This window comes from Myotis myotis, unplaced genomic scaffold (assembly GCF_014108235.1).
Source record: "Myotis myotis isolate mMyoMyo1 unplaced genomic scaffold, mMyoMyo1.p scaffold_m19_p_1, whole genome shotgun sequence".
Taxonomy (NCBI): Eukaryota; Metazoa; Chordata; class Mammalia; order Chiroptera; family Vespertilionidae; genus Myotis; species Myotis myotis.
This window is the reverse complement of record NW_023416313.1, coordinates 118,650,880-118,668,705: the sequence shown is the minus strand read 5'-3', so window position 1 is coordinate 118,668,705 and position 17,826 is coordinate 118,650,880. Positions and strand designations below refer to the sequence as shown.

At 46.9% G+C, this 17,826-nt stretch overlaps 2 pseudogenes; one reads left to right on the top strand and one right to left on the bottom strand.

Annotated features, from left to right (window-relative positions):
* Positions 1-2,791: 2,791 nt before the first annotated feature.
* On the bottom strand, positions 2,792-2,999 carry LOC118660803 (annotated as a pseudogene).
* A 2,419-nt stretch (positions 3,000-5,418) lies between these two features.
* On the top strand, positions 5,419-6,940 carry LOC118660759 (annotated as a pseudogene).
* The last annotated feature ends 10,886 nt before the right edge of the window (positions 6,941-17,826 follow it).

Genomic DNA, 17,826 nt, shown 5'->3' with positions numbered 1-17,826 from the left:
CAATTAGGGAAATGCAAATCAAAACTACAATGATATACCACCTCATACCTGTTAGAGTGGCCATTACCAAATAGACAAGCAATAACAAGTGTTGGAGAGGTTTTAGAAAGCAGGAACCCACATCCACTACTGGTGGGAATGTAGCCTGGTACAGCCACTTTCTTATATGGAAAGCAGTGTGGTGATTCCTCAAAAAAATTGAAACTAGAACTACCCAGCAATTCCTCTCCTGGGTATGTACCCGAAAAACTCGAAAACATGTATTAGCAAAGATATATGCACCCCTATGTTTATTGCAGCATCATTCATGATGGCCAAGATATGAAAACTAAAGTGTCCCTTGGTAGAGCACTGGAAAAAGAAGATGTGGTACATATACACAATGGAATACTACTCAGCCATAAGAAATAGTGCCATTTGCAACAACATGGATAGACCTTGAAAACATTATGCTAAGTGAAGTAAGTAGTCAAAAAAAACTAAGAACCATATGATTTCATTCATACCTATATCATCTATATCTATATCTATATCTATATCTATATCTATATCTATATCTATATCTATATCCTAATATGCAAATAGACTGAACAGCAGAACAACCGTACAACCGAACAACCAGTCGCTATGACATGTGCTAACCACCAGGGAGCACGCAATGAACATGGTGGGCATCAGCTATGGCAGGATGGTGAGTGGAGGTGCCAGACCAAGGTGGGGCACCGGTTTCTGTCATGAGGGTGAGCCTCTGGTGATTACTGAAAATTCTTTGCTCTCGTGTGTTGCATTCCTGCCAGGTGCCCGCACCTGATGCCGGCTCCAGCTCCACTCACACCCACTGCTGGTGCCAGGAGATGGCTCCGATTGATCAGCGCCGTCAGCAGGTACGAGCAGCGACTGCCAGCCCCAATCGTTCCCTCAGGGCTTCTCCACTTCTCCCTGCTCTTGAGGGGCAATTGGGGCCAGCAGCCACCTCTCACACCCGCTGCTGGCACTGGAGCTGCCAATCGCACCCACTGCTGGTCCTGGAGCCACCACTCGCACCTGCTGCTGGCTCCTGGCACTGGTCCCAATTGCTCAGCACCATCAGAGAGTGTGAGTGGAAGCTGCTGGCCTCTATCACCCTGAGGGCTTCTCCACCTCCCCTTGCTCCTGAGGGGTGATTGGAGCAGCAGCCACCGCTGCTGACTGCACCATCCCTGCTTGCACCTGCTGCTAGTGCTGGTCCCAATTTCTCCATGCTGTCAGTAGGTGCGAGCAGGGCTGGCATCATCAGCACTTGGGAGTGGCAGCAGTGGGAGCAGGGCTGCCAGCAGAGAGGGGACCAGGGGCTGTGGCCAGAGGGGTCAGGAGGGGTCATGGAGGATGGACAGAGACCGGCCCCTGTGCCCACCGCAGCCTCACAGCCCACAGTTCCTTTCAAGGTGCACGAATTCGTGCACTGGGCCCCTAGTGTGAGATATAAAACTGAAACTCATAAACACAAACAGCAATGTGGTGGTTGCCAGAAGGAAAGGGGAAAGGGAGAAGGGGGTCCTAATATATGGTGACAAGATAAGATTTGACTTTGGGTGGGGAGCACATGGTACAATATACAGATCTTGTAACATAGAAACCCACACCTGAAACCTGTATGTTCATGTTGACCAATGCCACCCCAATAAATTTAATTTAAAAAAAGAAGAAGAAATGAAGAATACAATATCTGAAATGAAGGATACACTGGAGGGAATCAACAATAGATTAGATGAAGGAGAAGATTAAACCAGTGATTTGGAAGACAAGTTAGCAGAAAACACCCAATCAGAGCAGCAAAAAGAAAATAATTTTTTAAAATGAGGATAGTTTTAGGCACCTGTGTAACAACATCAAGTTTAATAGCACCTGTATCATAGGAGTACCAGAAGAAGAAGAGAGAGAGCAAGGAATTAAAAACCTATTTCAAGAAATGATGAAGGGATTCCAAGATAGCTGCAGAGTAGATGGAAGCTATACTCACCTGCTCCCAGCCCCAACCAGATTTACAGCTATATTATAAAGCATTAAGCATGAATAATCAACTGAACTGAAATATTATAACCAAGGATTTACAGAAGAAGCCACATAGAGACTGGTAAGAAAGGCAAAGATGCAGAAATGACTAGCCCCCAAGCCCAGGTGTGGTGGCTAAGGAGCAGGAAGGATATCATGGCTACAAAACTCCCTTTCCCCAGAAGCATGAGGTCTCAACTCCATGCAAGGATCCCAACCCAAAATAACAGTGACAGGAAGAGGAGCCCACCTAGCATCAGCTAGTGAAAATCAGTGGCACTTCTGTCTGCTTGGGTGACCCAGATGCCACCTCCCAGGCACCAGTACTCCTATTGTTATAGCACCAGCCTGTGGAGTGCACTGTACAGTCCCCAACTCTGCTATATTTGGGTCCTGTGGAGGGATCTGCTGGCTGCACCCAGCAGTGATTTTTGGTGCCCTCCTTTTCTGGAGAAGCTCTTGGTGGAGACTCAGTGATTAAGTTGTGTGGTTTTAGAAGGAGGTCTGGTCACCCACATTTCAAGTGCACATCTGGTGCCTTTCTCCCCACCTGTTGAACCACTTAAAAGGTCCCATACTGCTGAGTTCAGCCAGCAGAGGCACCAGAGTGTTGCACAGAGCTGGGACTTTTCTTTCTTTCTTTCTTTCTTTCTTTCTTTCTTTCTTTCTTTCTTTCTTTCTTTCTTTCTCTCTCTCTCTCTCTCTCTCTCTCTCTCTCTCTCTCTCTCTCTCTTTCTTTCTTTCTTTCTTTCTTTCTTTCTTTTTATGCACCGTTTCCAGAGGTACTGCAATACCGGGTCAATGCATGGAGTGGACGGAGCAAGCTCCTGTTCCATCTCCCTGCTCCAAAAATTCATTTAATATATTAATGTATTTAATATACATCCTCATATAGAAGATGTATCAGATATTAAAATGATAAGAATAGATACTACACTTGATCTTAGCCAAAAGGGCTGAGAAGCTATGAGAGCTGGAACTTTTAGAGAATGTCCCCCGCGAAGCTTTTATTCAGGAACCAGTGGGCACTGCTGAGGTGTATGGCTACATTGTGGGAGGAGGGACTTCTATCTCCCCAGCCATCTTAGCCAGGGCTACCCTGGGAAGGAAAAGAAGTACCCATCCCCTCCTACAGGTTTGTGGACACCCCTACCCCCTAAAGGATATGCAAAGTCCTGGATATCCTGCCCCACTTGGCTCAGTTCCACAGGGTGAAGGGAAAATAGCTCAGAGCTGGGACATTCAAAGTGTGAGTCCCTTGCAGGCTATTGTCTGGGACTGTGATGAAGTACTTAGCCACCTCCTATGAGCTGGGCTAGCACCCCCCCCCCAATGGGAGATTCTTTTGATTTGTCCCTCTGGGCTTGGGGCTGCTGAGCATATTCCTGCAGAGGGGATGGCTGGCTGCACCCAACTGAAACTGCAGCATACCCCTCCTGGAGGAACTAGAGTTGGAGAATCTGGCAGAGACTTAGGGGTTTGGCTCTGGAGTAGGGGCTACTTTCCCCTCATTGAGAAATTAATTGAGTGACCCCCAACTAGGGAACTCACTAGACCAGTGATGGAGAACCTATGACATGCATGTCAGAGGTGACACGCGAACTTGTTTGGTTGATTTTTCTTTGTTAAATGGCATTTAAATATATAAAATAAATATCAAAAATATAAATATTTGTTTTACTATGGTTTCAAATATCAAAAAATTTCTATATGTGACACGGCACCAGAGTTAAGTTAGGGTTTTTCAAAATGCTGACACACTGAGCTCAAAAGATTCGCTATCACTGCACTAGACCTATCCTCCTGACCCCAGTTGCCCCACCCTACTGAGCTTACAACCTGTGGAATGGTCTGTGGTTCACAATCAGCCTGGGTGCACTCTATAGTCTTCCTTCAGAAGGCTCTAGAGCAGCGGTTCTCAACCTGGGGGTCGCGACCCCTTTGGTGGTCGAACGACCCTTTCACAGGGGTTGCCTAAGACCATCGGAAAACACATATATACTTACATATTGTTTACAGTAGCAAAATTACAGTTATGAAGTAGCAACGAAAATAATTTTATGGTTGGGGGGTCACCACAACATGAGGAACTGTATTAAAGGGTCGCGGCATTAGGAAGGTTGAGAACCACTGCTCTAGAGGAAGACCAGGCAACCTCAGGGGGAGGCAGAGCAACTGGTTCACCTGGAGGCAGACCATAGGAAGCCTAGGTTCTTTTCCAGATCTGACTGCAGTTCTAAGCTAAAGGAAGCCAATACTTATACACAGACTGGCTCCTCCCACACACACCCAGGCCCAGTAGATGCAGCCACCGTGAACAGTGTAGTAGCTACAGACAGGTAGTCCAAGGCAGATTACATACAACTTCTGACATTGCCTTGTACCTAAATCCTGCCCAAGTTGATCCAGAACCAACACAACCAGTGGTGGGCTTCAGACCACACCAGGACTTGACCCAACTAGCCACACAAGTGGCATATGCAAAGGGGGATTCTAGCAGGCACCAGACCCCACTGGGAACAACTCTGCCTCAGGGGGAAGTCCCTGCACAGTGTCTCATACACAATGCTCAAAGTTTACTTTTATAGTCAGCCAGCCTGAAGGGTTAACTCAACCCATGAAAGGACCAGCAGCATTAAAGATTCAACTTCAATAGGAGGGTGCACATAACCCACAAGAAACATTTCTGGAGCGTGGAGCTTAGGTGACCTAAAAGATTGTGCCACAAGATCTCTTCACCATAAAGCCATCATAACAACTTTGGAAGTCATAGCAGATCTACCTAATACACAAAGACAAAATGAAGAAACAAAGAAATATGTCCCAAATGAAAGAACAAGAGAAATCCCCAGAAAAGAATTCAATAAGATGGAAACAACCAAACTATCAGATGCAGAGTTTAAAACAATGGTTATAGGGCTGCCGCGGCACGGTTTTCACTGGTTATAGGCGCTCAGCTTGGGGGGGGGGGGGGGGGGCAGGCCCACAATGAATGGCCTACAGTGGTTCTCAACCTTCTGGCCCTTTAAATACAGTTCCCCATATTGTGACACAACCATAAAATTATTTTCGTTGCTACTTCATAACTGTAATGTTGCTACTGTTATGAATCGTAATGTAAATATCTGATATGCAGGATGGTCTTAGGCGACCCCTGTGAAAGGGTCGTTTGACTGCCAAAGGGGTCGCGACCCACAGGTTGAGAACCACTGGTGTGCGGCTACAGCTGCTGCTGAGACAGAGGCTGCAGAGACCACAGAGGCCATGGGAGGTGGAGGCCAAGGCCCCAGAGCAGGGGGTTGTGCCCTGAGCGCAGGTCCAGACCCAGCTGCCCCTGCGGCAATCTGCCAGGAGCCCCCAGAGCGCAACCACAGTGCAGCTGCCACCATGGCCCAGACCCTGCAGATGGAGATCCTGAACTTCGGGCAACAGCATTAGGAGTGTCTGAATGAGCAGCAGCTTCAGAGCCTGTACTGTGATGTGTCAGAGGTGGTCAAAGGCCATGCCTTCAAGGCCCACTGGGCCATATTGGCTGCTAGCAGCTCCTACTTCCGGGACCTGTTCAACAGCAGCCAGAGCACTGTGGTAGAGCTGTCAGCGGCTGTGCAACCCCAATCCTTCCAACAAATCCTCAGCTTCTGCTACACTGGCGCCTGAGCATGAATATGGGGGACCAGTTCTTGCCCACATACACAACTGGCTTCCTGCAGATCCAGGAGATCATGGAGAAGGGCACTCAGTTCTTCCTCAAAGTGAGCTCTCCCAGCTGCAACTCCCAGGGCCTACATGCCAAGGATGCTCCGTCTTCTGAGCCCCAGAGCCCTGTGGCTCAGACATCGAGCTGGATGGCCTGTAGCACCCCGTTGTCCCTAGTCCCATGTCAAGATAGAACAGCAGGAGTGGGACTTCAGTGCAGAGCATGCCCGTGGCCTAGCGGCTATGGGACAGCAGCCAGAAGGAGGCCGAGGTTGGCCGCAGCAGTGGTGGCAATGGTAGCCGAAAGATGGCCAGGTTCTCCACATTGGACCTGGTCGCCAACCGGCCACCTCAGCCGGCCTTGGCTGTTGTGGTAGCAGCGGCAACAGGGGGCATGGTGAGCGGGCCCACCATGTCCAAGCGGACCAGCCCTGGTACCTCGAGTGCCTATACTAGCGACAGCCCAGGCTCCTATCACAATGAGGAGAAGGAGAAGGAGGATGAGGGCGAGGAGGGCACAGATGAGCAATACCGGCAGATCTGCAACATGTACACCATGTATAGCATGATGAATGTTGGGCAAAGTGCCTAGAAGGTGGAGGCCCTTCCAGAGCAGGTGACCCCTGAATCCCAGAATCGTATCCCGGTGTGGCAAGACTTGGCGTCTCTCCCCGCCACACTTATCAACCAGATCGGTAACTGCTGCCACCCCAAGCTCTATGATGAAGGAGACCCCTCTGAGAAGCTAGAGCTGTGACAGGTACCAATGTGTACATCACAAGCTCATGAACTGCCATTTCAGTGCAGGCACATGGCACAAGGTCCTGCTGCGGTGCCTCCTGGCCTCCTTCTTTGACCAGAACACACTGGCTAACAGCTATGGCACTGGCATCTGCTCTTCCACCAATGACCCCAGACGCAAACTGCTGGACAGTTGTGTCCTCCATGCTGTTAAGTACTACTGTCAGAGCTTTGCTCCGAACTTCAAAGACAGTGAAATGAATGCCATTGCGGGCGACATGTGCACCAATATCCACCGTGTCCTGCGGAAGAGCTCGGTTCCCAAGGGGAAGCCGCCTGAGGGTGATACCTATGGTACACCACCTTCATCAGTGACACGGGAAAGCTGGAGCCGAACATGATGGGCATGGAGCACAGCTTTGAAACAGCCAGCCATGATGGCGAGGCTGGCCCCTCAGCCGAGGTTCTCTAGTAACCCCCATCAAGCCCTCCATGAGGCCGTCACACTCCCCCTCCTGTCACCCACCCACCTACCATCTTGGTAGGGAGCTACTGTCTGTCCCTCCTCAGGACCCACAGGGTGTGCTGCATGCTCCAGCCCCTCGGCCTCCCTTCCCACCCCTGACTCCAATCCGAGTGGGCTGAAAGAGAGTGGCAGTGGTGCAAGCTCTGCATGTCTCTCTCTCTCTCTCTCTCTCTCTCTCTCTCTCTCTCTCTCTCTCTCTCTCTCCACACACACACACACACACACACACACACACACACACACACACACACGTGCACAGTCAGGGAGTACTTGCTCCTCCTCTCCTAACCCCTAGCAATTGTTTTCCTATTCTACTCAACCAGGCTGGGCAGGGGAGGGGCAGTCGAGGGGCGGTCCTCTTCTCTACACTTCACTGCAGCCCCATGGGACTTGCAGGGGCCCCCTCCTGCAACCACCTCCCAGTGCTTCCACTTTTCCAAAAGCACCTTCCGATCTCCTTTGTCTGTCCCTGCACCTGGGGCTGGGGGTAGGCGAGGCTGTGGGGACTGCTCTTGTGACACCTGAGGAAACCTGAGGCTCAGAGAAATTACACGACTGACCTAAACCGACCTAAGGTGGCAGGCGGTGGTGCGCCCAGCACCCTTCTCTCTCCCCAACCCTGTACTCAGCCTCTCTTGCCCCATCAGGCCCCTCAGACCTGAGTGGGACAGGTCCTGAGTGAGGAGTACAGACCCAGAGTTTCTGAGGATAGGAGGAGAGGTTTTGGAGGCTCACAGGTGTATGTGCGTGTGAATGTGGAGAAGTTTTGCTTTAAAATAAATGAAGATAAGAGAGGCGGTGGAACCAGAGGAGCATGCTGGCAGGCTGCTGCTGCCCTTCCCTCCCTCCCCACCCCATCCCACGGCAGGGCTCCCAGCTCCACATCCCCTGTACATACTTTTTAAAACATTTTTTTAGCTAATGAAATATTGGAGTATAAGATTCCTTTTATTTTTCAAACCAATGGGACTGTGTCTGATGTCCCCTTTGGTCCCTGGGGGCCATGGGAGGTAGGATGGGGTGAGGGGTGTGGGAGTAGACTGAATGCGTGCATGCCTATAGAGCAGTGGTTCTCAACCTTGGCTGCACATTAGAATCACCTGGGAATCTTTTTAAAATCCTGATTTCTGAGCCTCATCCTCCGGAAATTCTGTTTCTTTGTTATAGGGTGGGGCCACAACATTAGTAACAAAGAAACAGAATTTCTGGAGGATGAGGCCCAGAAATCAGGATTTTAAAAAGATTCCCAGTGATTCTAATGTGCAGCCAAGGTTGAGAACCACTGCTGTAGAGTATGGGTGCAGGTTTCCAAGATGAGATCCCAAGCCGCAGCCATCGCCTGGGCTATATTTGAAGGATATCTCTGGTCTTGGTCTGTTGGCAGAGCCCAGCTCCTGGGAACAGGGCAGGACCCACTGCATTAGCAGTTTTTTGCTGAATTTTCTCTCTAAGCATTCCTCTCTTTTTAGCCTCATCCAGTGTGAGTGATTTTGAGTTTTACATGTGAACCAGAGGGTTCTTTTTTTTTCTTTTTTGCTCCCATCTCCCTGTGCTGCTGGGTGTCACTTGACTCATCTGACTTTTTTTTTTTCTCTCATTTTGAGTTTTGGGGTTTTTTTGCTTTTTTTTTATTGCTTAAAGTATTACAAAGAGTGTTACATATGTGTGTAATACTCATTTGACATTTTTGTCTAGCCTTTTCCCTTACCTCTCTTCTCACTTCTAGTCTCCTCCCTGACAGCCCCGAGAGACCGACAGCCCATAGCTTTCAGAGGCAGGAGCCTGCTAGAGGTGGGTGGGGCTATCCCAATGGACCCTTGGAACCTGACTTGGAGGCCCCACCTCCCACCCTGTAGCCCCCACAGCCTGCACACACTGTTTGTGGAGTTGGAGTGTCCGGTCTGGCTGTGATCCTGGCACTCCTCTTTCTGGCCTGAGTGTGTGTGTGGGGGGGGGGAGGTGGGGGGGTGGGGAGGCGCTGGGGGCAAGTGTATGAGAGGGGAGTTAACACCCCCCAGCTAAAGCACAAATACCTTAGTCGTATCTCCCCTGCCCTTCATCTTGGCCTTGACACTCTATCCCAGCGTCATCCCAAAACACAATATCCAGGTCACTTGGTGGGCTCCAGGGGCCACAGAAGGGTGGGCTGGGGTTCCAGCCATCCCCCAAAAGGAGGTAGAAGTCTCAAGGTACTCCCCCTTCTAGGCCTTAGCTGGGGGCCAGCCCCTGGGTCTGGTGTCTTCTCCCTCCCCATTCTTTTTCCTGGGAAGATCCCTGCCTAGCCCCCTCCCTGCCTTGTCCTCAGGCAGGGCTTGCCCCTGTGCCTTCTCCATACCCCTGCAGCACTGGGTTGGGTGGCAGAAGCCCTTGTTTCAGGGACCCCAGGAGGTATCCCTGGCTCCAGGGGACTGTGTGTTGGTGGTGGGGGAGGGGTTAAGGGATAGGGTGGGGAAATTCCTCACCAGGAGAGCCAAAGACAGGGTTGTGCCTTACCTTAGGAGCCACCCCTGTGCCCATCCACCCTGCCCTTTCAGGTGGCCTGCTGCTTTTCCTCCCCTCCTGCTCCTCTCCGCCCCCACTCAGCCCTGCTCTGAGCTGCATGGTTCCCACCCGGACCTGGGCACCAGGAAGGAGCATGAATGGAGAATTACCAACCAATGCAAAAAAGACCAGAGGCCTCTGGTCACCCCTGTTCCCATAGGACTGGCAAGCTGCTGTGTCTATGTGGAGTGCCAACACCTGCCCTTTTCTGGGCTGAGCTCCCCACCCCACCCCAGTCTGTAAGTGAGATTGCACATTAACTACTGTAAGGAAAGAAGTGCACTGGGAAATGTGAACATGAGAACATCAGTAACACTGATGAGAATAAACTAAATGCCTTTGTAACAACAACAACAACAAAAATGGTTATAAGGATGCTCAAGAACCTTGGGGGAAGAATGAATGATCTCAGTGAGAACTTAAACAAAGATATTAAGCATTGGAAAGGACATAGAAGCCATAAAAAATAACCAATCAAAAATGAATACAAGGGGAGACAAAATGGTGGCGGTATAAATGGATGTGTTGTGAGCCTTGTCCCGGAGCAGATAGGTGAGCAGCTGAAAGGAATAACATCCAGCCCAAATTGGCGAAGGAAACTCAGCTGGGAGACAGTTTGCAGCTGGGAAGGGCAGAGGACCCCTGGAGAACGGTAAAATCAAGCCTCTGGGAAGGAGAATCTGCCAGCTGTCTGAGCCCTGAGGGTCAGAGGGAATCCGCACAGCACCGGCTTGAGCCACATCCCTTGGGACAGGCACAGTGTCTGGCTGTGTAAAGAAGGTCCGCAGAACTGCTGGATCTGGGTCCACAGTCAGGAAAGGCTGAAGAGGAGTGCCGACAGGAGAGGAGCACGCAGAGGCGCAGCTTTTGCCCCCTCTGTGACCTGTGCCTTTCTTCATTGAGCCTAGTGCATAGGACCTTTTGGACACAGACACTTACCCATGGCTGAGAGTGGGAGAAGTTGCGGACTTGTGGAATCTGGGGAGAGAGGGGGGTCCAGGAGAAGTGGCAGTGAGTTTGGCGCTGAGTCATGCCTGAGTCCAGAACCTGGGCAGCCATTTTGTCCTGAAGAGATAGCCCCTCCCTCCAATATCCAAGCAACCAATACAGCCACACCCAGATTCCATCCTGAATGGTACAAAGGATTAAAAAAAAATCTAAATAGTTCCTGAGAGTCCAAAGGGACTGGCCTAGAGACCTTCAATCCCAGCAACAGGAACCTGAGAAACAGTACAGCACAGAAGACTGGGATCTTAAGCCAGCCAAAGGGACAACACATCACTTTTTCATTTTGATTTTTTTATTATTAATTTGTTGTCTCTTTTATTCTTCATTTTCCTGCTTTTGTTTGTTGCTTTATTTTCTATTTCTTTTTGCATTATTTTTCCATCACTCTATTTTATTTTAGTTTTATTTGCTATTTTTATACCATTTTTTAAATCAAGTTTTTTGTAAATTTATTATTATTATTATTATTATTTTCTTCTCATTCTCTTTCCTCTTATCCACCCATCCCCTTTCTACTTCCTCTATACTGAACTGAGATCCTCCCCATATTCATCCAATTTTAAACCTTATTTTCTGTATATAAGCTCAGCCTCTACAGATTCTGCCCCCACCCTCTTTGCTGGGGGTTTGGTGTTTGTATTTTTGTTTTGTTTTGTTTTGTTTATCCATCGGTTCTGTGAATATATATATATATCCTTTTTCTTCCTTTTTTCTTTTCTCTCTTATTGTTTTCTCTCTCTTGGATATAATTTATGCTCTCTTTTCTCTCCCCTAATTCTCTCTTCTCAGGTGGTCACTTATAGTGGAGTTATTGTTGTCATGAGCACATTTGTGCTTTGTTCCTTCTATGTTGTGTCTTATCAAGATAAATTTTATCCTGCCTGTACAGGTGCTAGAGAGCGAGCCTCATAACCAGACAACTGGGAGAGGAAACTCTATCCACGAACGGGTCAATAACACCCCAGACCCAACTACAGAGCAGGAAGAAGGTGGCAGTGAGGGAGAGAGTGTGAGTGAGTGAGGGACCAAATGAGGAGTGTGTGCTCATGTGGGATGTGTGTGTGTGTATGTGAGTGAGGCACAGTTAGATCCCGCAGGACCTTCGGGGTCAGCCTAACTGGGCTCATCTAACTAGGCAGCCTCTGCTACCATTGTAAATAGTACCGTGAGGTTGGATCATCCTCAGAGGCCTAGCCTTTTGAAGGGGAGAGCTGCCGTAACTGGAATACCAACCTTACCTCCACCCAGGGTGCCCTCAGATAACACCTGGGACTCTACAACCACCCCTGCCAGGGACCTGCTACCTCGGCTGTGGTCCCATGGTCAACGAGTCTCCAGTCACCCTGGGCGCAGGTTCCTGTGAGTTATGAAGCATGCTCCCCTCTGACCAGCCCAAAGCCTTAGCCCAGGGCACTGCAACCACACAAGCAGCAGACACATGAGCAGCCCACTCCTGTCCAAGAAGAAGCAGCCTGCCCCAAGCCTAAGAGCAGAAGCCTCATGTGGCCTGGCCCTGTCCAAGAAGCAGCAGCTGCATGAGCAGCCTGCCCCCATCCAAGGAGCAGCAGCTGTGTGAGCAGCCCACACCTGTATGAGGAACAGCAGTACGATGAGCAGCCTGCCCTCATTCGAGGAGCAGTAGCTGCCCGATCAGCCCACCCCAGTCTGAGGAGCAGCAGCCACACGAGCAGACCTTCCACGTCTGAGGAGCGGCAGCCCTGCACAGACTGCACTGGTCCAAGGAGCAGCAGCCACATGCAGCCTGCACCTGTCCGACGATCAGCAGCTGGGTGAGTGGCCTGCCCCCATCAGAGGAGCAGCAGCTGCACGTGCAGCTCACTCCCGCCCAAGGAGCATCAGCCACGCAACCAGCCCATCTCCCATTCGAGGAGCAGCAGCCGCAAGAGCAGTCCAGCCCCATCCGATTAGCAGCAGACGCACATGCAGCTCACTCCTGCCCGAGGAGCAGCAGTCACACAAGCAGACTGCCCATATCTGAGGAGGGGCAGCCCTGTGCAGCCCGCACTGGTCTGAGGAGAAGCAGCCACACGCAGCCTGCATCTGTCTGATGAGCAGCAGCTGGGTGAGTAGCCCGCCCCCATTCGAGGAGCAGCAGCCACACGTGCAGCTTACTCCTGCCCAAGGAGCAGCAGCCGCGCAAGCAGCCAATCCCCCATCCGAGGAGCAGTAACTGTGTGAGCAGCCCACACCCATATAAGGAGCAGGAGCCCTGTAAGCAACCTGCCCCTGTCCAAGAAGTGACAGCCTCACGGGCAGCCCGCCCCATCTGAGGAACACCAGCAGCATGCAGTCAGCCCCGATCCAAGGAGCAGCAACCACGTTAGCAAACCACCCCCATATAAGGAAGAGCAGCCGCACTCAGCCCGCCCCCATCTAAGGAGCAGCAGCCTCATGATCAGACCACACCTGTCAAAGGAACAGCAGCTGTATGAGCAGCCTCCCCGATCAGCCAGAGGAGACACCACTGCTGCGAACAGCACCCACCAGGGGAGCCGCTGCCAACTGAGGAGCAGCTACTTCCATGACCACCCGGGGAATAACCGAAGCCCAAGGAGCCACTCCCACCCAAGGAGCCGCTACTGTATGACTCAACATTTAGATCAGTCAGTGAGACCAAAAAAGGGTAGACAAAGAAACCCACAAAGGAAAGAAAAGGAGGAGCGCCAGAAAAGTAGCTGGGTGAAACATAGGCATGCAATATGTCAGAAAAAGAATCAGAATAAGGATCCTACAGTTCATAAACTGGATGGAGGGGAAAAAAAAACAACAACTTATGTAAGAATCAAGAATAAATGGATAAAAAAATCAAAATCTTATGTAAGAATCAAGAAGAAATGAACAGTGATATAGCTGCAATAAAAAACACCATGGAAAGTTTCAAGAGTAGACTAGGAGAAGTGGAGGACCAAATTAGCGAATTAGAAGACAGGGAAGCAAAACACACACAAACTGAACTGCAATTGAAGAAAAATATTAAAATACAGGAGGAGAGCCTAAGGGAGCTATGCGACAACATGAAACGAAGAAACATATGAATAATAGGGTTGCCAGAAAAAAAGAACAGGAAGAGGAACAAGAGTTAGAACACCTATTTGAAGAAATAACGTCAGAAAACTTCCCTGATGTGGAGAAGAAAAAGGTCACACAAGCACAGAGAGTCCCAAACAAGATGACCCAAAAAGACCCACACCAAGACACATCATAATTACGATGTTCAGGAAAAGAGAGAATCTTAAAGGCTGCAAGAGAGAGACAGAAAGTTACATAGAAGAGATCTCCCATTGGATTATCAAATGATTTCTCAACAGAAACACATAGGTCCAGAAAAGAATGGAAGGAAATTTACAAAGTGATGCAAAGCAAGGGACTGAGTCCAAAAATACTTTATCCAGCAAGGATATCATTCAAAATTAAAGGAGAAATAAGAAGCTTCACAGGCAAAAAGAGGCTAAGGGAGATTATCACTACCAACCCAGAAATGCAAGAAATGCTAAAGGGACTGGTGTAAAAATAAAAATAAAAAGTTAAAAAAGAAAACAGGCACAAAAAATAAAAATGGGTACAAACAAGTAACTTTCAATAATAACTTTAAAGGTAAATGGACTAAATGCTCCAATCAAAAGATAAGTGGCTGAATGCATAAAAAAACATGACTCATATGTATGCTGTCTACAAGAGACCCACCTCAGAAGAAGGGACTCACACAGACTGAAAGTGAAGAGATGGAAAAATATCTTTCAGGCAAATGGAAATGAAAAAAATCTGGGGTACCAATATTATATCTGACAAAAAAGCCCTCAAAGTGAATGCCATAACAAGAGATAAGGAAGGCCACTTCATAATACTAAAGGGATCCATAAAACAAGAGTATATAACCCTGACAAACATATATGCACCCAATTCAGGAGCACCCAAATACATAAAAAATTCCTGGAAGATATCAAGGGATAGATTGACAGCAATACAATCATAGTAGGGGACTTTAATACACCACTTAAGTCACTGGATAAGTCCTCTAGACAAAAACAAACAAACAAACAAACAAAAAAGCAAAGAAACAGCAATCCTAAATGACTCACTAGATCAGATGGACTTAATTGACATCTTCAGAACACTTCACCCCAAAGCCACAGAATACACGTTCTTCTCAAGTGCACATGGGACATTTTCAAAAATAGACCACATATTGGGTCACAAGCAAAGTCTTCTGAAATTCAAGAAGATTGAAATTATATGAAGCGTTTTCTCAGACCACAATGGCATAATATTGGAAATCAATTACAATAAAAACAATCCAAATTCAAACACTTGGAAGATGAAAAGCATGCTATTAAACAATGATTGGGTTACCAAAGAGATCAAAGAAATTAAAAACATCCTGGAAACAAATGACAATAAAAACACAACAATCCAAAATCTATGGGGCACAATGAAAGCAATCCTGAGAGGGAAGATTATAGCTCTACAGGCCTACCACAAAAAAAAAAAAAATGGTAATAAATTATCTAACTCTACAACTCAAAGAATTAGAAAGAAAGCAATAATAAAGCCCACAGAATCCAAAAGGAAGAAGATAATAAAGATCAGAGCAGAAATAAATAACATAGAGACCAAAAAAACAATACAGAAGTTCAATGAAACCAAGAGCTGGTTCTTTGAAAGGATAAACAAGATTGATGAACCTCTAGCCAGGCTCACCAAGAAGCAAAGAGAGAGGACCCAAATAAACAAAATCAGAAATGAAAGAGGCAAAGTAACAGCAGACCCCACAGAAATACAAAGGATTGTTATAAAATACTATGGACAACTCTACTCCAACAAACTAGACAACCTGGAGGAAATGGACATATTCCTAGAAAAATACAATCTTCCAAAACTCAATCATGAAGATACTAAAAATCACAATAGGCTGATACCTATGGAGAAATTGGAGCAGTCATCAAAAAGCTTCCAGCAAACAAAAGCCCAGGACCAGACAGCTTCACAGGAGAGTTTTACCAAACATTCAAGGAAGAACTAAAACCTATCCTCCTCGGACTATTCCAAAAAATTCAAGAGGAAGGAACTCTTCCAAGCTCATTCTATGAAGCCAGCATCACCCTAATACCAAAACCAGATAAAGACAACACAAAGAAAGAGAATTACAGGCCAATATCCCTCATGAACATAGATGCCAAAATCCTCAACAAAATTCTAGCAAATCAGATCCAGTAGTACATCAGAACGATCATACACTATGATCAAGTAGGATTTATCCCAGGGATGCAAGGATGATACAATATCCACAAATCAATAAACGTGATACATCACATAAACAAATTGAAAGATAAAAATCACATGGTCATATCAATTGATGCAGAAAAAGCATTTGACAAAATCCAACCCCCTTTCTTGATAAAAACGCTCAGCCAGGTGGGAATAGAAGAATCATACCTCAACATAAACTAAAACCATTTCCCTTAAAAACAGGAACAAAACAGGGATGCCCACTCTCACCACTCCTGTTCGACATAGTACTAGAAGTACTAGCCATTGCGATCAGACAAGAAGAAGAAATAAAAGGCATCCAAATTGGAAAAGAAGAAGTAAAACTGTCCTTATTTGCAGATGACATGACACTGTACATAGAAAACCCTAACAACTCCATCAAAAAATTATTAGACTTAATAAATGAATTTGGCAATGTAGCAGGATAGAAAATTAACCCCAAGAAATCTATGGCATTTCTATACACCAATCATGAACTTACAGAGAGAGAGAGACTAAAAAAGCAATAGGTAAAAGACCTATACACAGAAAACTACAGGACACTGAAAAAGGCGATAGAGGAAGACATAAACAGATGGAAGAACATGTCATTTTCATGGATTTCTAAAATCTACATCATCAAGATGTCCATACTACCCAAAGCAATCTATAAATTCAACACACTTCCCATTAAAATACCAATGGCATATTTCACAGATCTAGAACGAACTCTCCAAAAATTCATCTGGGATAAAAAAAGACCCCGAATAGCTGCAGCGATCCTGAGAAAGAACAAAGTAGGTGGGATCTCAATACCAGATATCAAGCTGTATTTCAAAGCCACTGTTCTCAAAACTGCCTGGTACTGGCACAAGAACAGACATATAGAGCAATGGAATAGAATAGAGAACCCAGAAATTGACCCAAACCACTATGCTCAATTTATATTTGACAAAGGAGGCATGAACATACAGTGGAGTCAAGATAGTCTCTTCAATAAATGGTGTTGGGAAAATTGGACAGATACATGCAAAAAAAAAATGAAACTAGATCACCAACTTACACCATACACAAGAATAAACTCAAAATGGATAAAGGACCTAAACATAAGATGGAAAACGATAAAAATAGTAGAGGAATCCACAGGCAGCAAAATCTTGAACATATGCTGAAGCAATTTCTTCATCACTGATACTGTTTCTAGGGCAATGGAAACTAAAGAGAAAATAAACAAATGGGACTACATCAAAATAAAAAGCTTTTTCACAGCAAAGGAAACCATCAACAAAACAACAAGAAAGCCCACTGCATGGGAGAACATATTTGCAAATGTTATCACTGATAAGAGTTTAATCTCAAACATTTACAGGTAGCTCATACAACTTAACTAAAGGAAGATGAACAACCCAATCAAAAAATTGGCAATGGACCTAAATAGATACTTTTCGAAAGGAAAGAGAAGAAAGGCCAAAAGACATATGAAAACATGTTCAAAGTCACTAATCATCTGAGAGATGCAAATCAAAACAACAATGGTGCACCATCTCACACCTGTTAGAATGGCTATCATCAACAAATCAACAAACGACAAGTGCTGGTGAGGATGTGGAGAAAAAGGAACCCTCGTGCACTCCTGGTGGGACTGCAGACTGGTGCAGCCTCTGTGGAGAACAGTATGGAGTTTCCTTAAAAAACAAAAAATGGAACTCCCATTTGACCCAGTGATCCCACTTCTAGGAATATATCCCAAGAAACTAGAAACACCAGTCAGAAAGGATATATGCACCCCTATGTTCACAGCAGCACAATTCACCATAGCTAAGATTTGGAAATTCCCATCAGTAGATGAGTGGATTAAAACTGTGGTACATCTATACAATGGAATACTATGCTGCGCTAAAAAAGAAGGAGTTCTTACCATTTGCAACAGCATGGATGGAACTGGAAAACATTATGCTAAGTGAAATAAGCCAGTCAGAGAAAGATAAATATCATGTGATCTCACTCATTTATGG